This window comes from Pleuronectes platessa, chromosome 1 (assembly GCF_947347685.1).
Source record: "Pleuronectes platessa chromosome 1, fPlePla1.1, whole genome shotgun sequence".
Taxonomy (NCBI): domain Eukaryota; kingdom Metazoa; phylum Chordata; class Actinopteri; order Pleuronectiformes; family Pleuronectidae; genus Pleuronectes; species Pleuronectes platessa.
In genome coordinates, this window is record NC_070626.1 from 8,011,664 (window position 1) to 8,015,718 (window position 4,055).

Here is a 4,055-nt window from a genome sequence, read left to right on the forward strand (position 1 = left end):
CATTAAAGCCACCATACAAGGCCGACAGTTACGAGAAGCAGATCATGTGGGGGAGGCAGCTGAGCAAAACATGACATATAGATCCATGAGGAGAAGGGGGAGTTGGAAGACCATTCTGAGGAGGGGGGTGATGGTGGAAGATGAAAAGGAAAACGTGGATTCATATATTCAAACAATAGAGGAAGAGAGAACTACAGGCAAGTTAGAAAACACTGGTATTTTTACATAAAAATCAACCTTTTTGTAATTGCCTCGCAGGTGAACATTAAAAATGCACAGGAGAAACCCGGGATTCTGCGTCCATTCGAGATGAGTGTAAAATGTAGCCTTCATTAAATTATTATTAACCAAAGCATCAATACACGGTGTGTTTGACGCTGCGAGGCAAGAACTCTCTCTCTGTAACTGAGCTAACATTAATTAAAAGCTCAACAATAAACTGTGTCTCAATCAAGAATCGTTTCAACTACAACAGCAGCTCTAAATTAGGATCACTGCCCAATCTGACAAACAGCTTAATTGTGAAGCGCAGATAAATGTGATCTGCAGCCCATCAGGATTCACAATGTCAGCCTGACTGTTGTTAGTTTGTTTGGGGGTGAGCGGTAATTGTGTGTATTTTTGTTCTCTCTGCTGCCCGTCTATTGGTCGCATAAGCTGCTGGTCGTATAAACCAGTAAAAAACTGAGAGGCTTCATGATGAATCTATTAAGATCTGGTGCTTCCACTTACCAATACATTGTTAAGTTGGTGAGCACTTCACCCAGAGACCACCTCCATCCTTGAACTGTTAAAACCTTCAACTGCAAATAAGTTTTGAATTATTGCTATTCACTCTGGGGTGCCTGGAGATAAGTAGTTAGCCCTGTCACCTCACAGCAAGAAAGAACATTCTTGGTTTGAACCCTGGCTTGATCAGGGTCTTTCTGTGTGGAGGTACATGATTTGCTGGGATATCCATCAACGGAATATCACGCCCTTCCCGCATCACACATTTTGCAGTTTGACACAACAACAACATCATAACCCCCCCCCCTTGATTTTGTAATATGTTTACCATTAGCTGTTTGGTTGAGTTGAAGAATGATACTTAAAAGTGTGGGCATCCGATATTTTCGTCTCATTGCTTTCCGCAGTTTGTGACCGAAGCACAATGAATCCTGGGAAGGATCCACCCATCGGAGCCGTCATTCCTCCAAGACGAAATAACATGTTGGTCGGCCACTGTCTAGTTACAAAGTACCACTGTGACTCATTCACTCTTCAAATTCTGCCTCTGAAGCAGGCTAGGAATTTGGAGTCAGCCCTGCAGAACGTGTCCAGGATGTGATCCACCTCCAGCCCAACATCAGCTGGGATTGACTGCAGCTCCCTCACGACCCTATAGATAATGTACGATGCACAGTCCATGGAGGTTTTATATTTGTAAAACCTTTTTGAGCTTAGAAGGTGATTTTAAAGTGTGTGGCATCATCCCAATGCAAAGTCTAAATGCTACACAACATGGGAGAAAACTCTGAAAACATTTGCACTTGTGCACCAGATGAGCTATTTTCATTCATGTGAGGTTGCCAATGTGGAGTCCAGTACATCTCTGGGGTTAAGATCGGTCAGGCAACGGCACTAACTAAAAACTGAAATTAATATTAATCCCTCATTTCCATGCACAGTGGGAGACGGGGGATTTGAGAAGTTGTTGAAAATAATTGAGCTTTCTGTTAAAAAACATCCCTCCTCACCCTTTACATTTCTCTGGAAGACGGCTCAATAATACATTTCCTCCCCACCACTGTCTCTGATCTGTGGTCACCATCAACTAGTGCTCAGAATACAAGCGTGCAAAGAGCTTACTTTCCTGAAGGACACACAGGCAAGGTTGTTGCCCGACTCCTAACTGAGGCGCTGGCTTCCTGGGGACTGAGTCAAGACAGACAAGTCTGCATTACAGCTGACAGTGGGACAAATGTACTGAAGGCCATTTAACTTAACAACTGGACCCGACTGCAGTGCTTCGGGCAGCGGATGCACTCAGCAGTGATCTCCTGTCTCACTGCTTCATTGCCTCATTGCCAAATGCAGAGGAGCAATAACAATGGCAATAAAATTAGAAAGAATGTATTAGCGCAAAAAGACAATGCAGTGTTTAAAAGCCATATACAAGGCAAGTTGTATTTGATTTAATGTTATATCCTCTCTTCAAAGTTTATTTAACTTATAATGGCTTAATGTTCTTATACATCTCAACTTGACTTTCGTCTTCGAAGAGCAGACAACTACGAGAGGAGGAAATGAGCTCTTGATGTCTAGAAAAAGAAATTATGGCTATTCAAGGTGATCACTTTTAAAAAAGGAGATCAGATCGCTGCACTGAAAGAACATCTCATATATCTCTTCTCAAAGCTGGTGGCAGAGTCTTCTACCAGCACAAGGTCACCTCACTCAGTTCTGACAAGAAGACCAGGCACTTGATGTGTTCCAGTCTGCAACTGCTGGAGTTTTCCTTTTCACTCTTTGCTGAGTCATACGGAAGTGTGTTCAAACTTAACACATAACATCTTTCTCTTCACAGCACACATTCTGAGGAGAACAGTGACGATACACATCTGACAAATAACCCAAAGACATCGGTCTCCACGTTGTTAAAGAAAGGACAACCCACATGGTGTTGAAGCATTGGTTGATCCACAGGTGAAGACACAGTTTATCAGCCCAGGTAAGGCTGAGGCCGCCAAAATAAAAGCAGTGACTGAAAATGTGGAGGCAAACAAAGCCTTTTTACCCCACAGTGTTCAGTCGGACCGGGGGAGAATGAAGAAACGAGGGGCCTCTGCAGCTAAAGATGAAATCACTGCACTGTTTCTGTGTGAGGACACTCTGCTGGACCTAGGAACAAGGTGACACACAGACAACTGGAAGAAGACAGCTTAAGAATAAGCTTCAAAGATATGAGGCTGACAAAAGGCAACGAATGTGTCGTGGCTCAGATTTGACTTCTTGGTATTTTATGATGCACTCTTTTTGCACATATGCAATACAAAATTCAAATCGGGTAAACAAACCATACTGAGTCACTGGTAAATAAAAACCAGAGTTCTGATGAGAGTGGCAGATTTTTTATGTTCCCAAATCAAAATAAACAGGGATGGCCACCGAAGACCTGTAATGTTTCTATAATACATAGTGCAATAATTGCTGACACGGCAAAAAAAAAAGGAAAAAAGGGGACTTTGGATGAAATCCTTGATGTGTAGGTGTGGACATCAGCAACTGCATAACCTACAGGAGGAAGAGGAGGCAAGCACTTTCAGTCGTTTACCAGGCGCCACACTTTATCAATATTTATTGATATATTGACCACTCAGACAACTGCAATATCCCTGTTTGTTTGTCCCCAGAATTTCCAAAGAAATCAGAAGCAGATCATTCAAGTACAAGGCTCCGTCTGTTTTGAAAAATGGTCCTCTTTTTTTAGATGCATAACTTCTTTCTGTTGTTCCTTGAAAATCTACATGTCTGTGCTTTTAATTTAATTTAAATCAACTTTTTCTTTGATATTTTTGTTGTCCTTTAGCTGAGCTCTTGTTGGTGAGAGAGGGTGAGCAGGTTATTTTTTTTTGTATTTGTATGTAATGTTGTTAGCTTTATGTTTGTTGCTAATTAATTTGTTTGGGTATCTAGAACACCCATCCATATTTCTTCTCTACTATCCTTTATGAATGAAACAGACAAAAAAAAAAAGTTTGGGATTCAGGTTCACAAAACAGGTGGAGACTGAAGTGGTCCAGTTGGTCCCGAGGCACCTGCAGAACCTCAGGCCCGAGCCTCACACAAATGAATCAAAGCTCAACAGAATGAAAGCCACTGAATCAGCTGGGTCAGGTCTGCTGGGTCAACCCCTGGTAAATGTCTTCTTTCAGTCACCGTTTTGTTATTCTGTCATTAATGCTCCCACATGTGCTGCTTGTAAAAACGGTAGCAACCACTGTGTTTGATACTGTTAAATTATGTAATATATATATATATATATATATATATATATATATATATATATATAT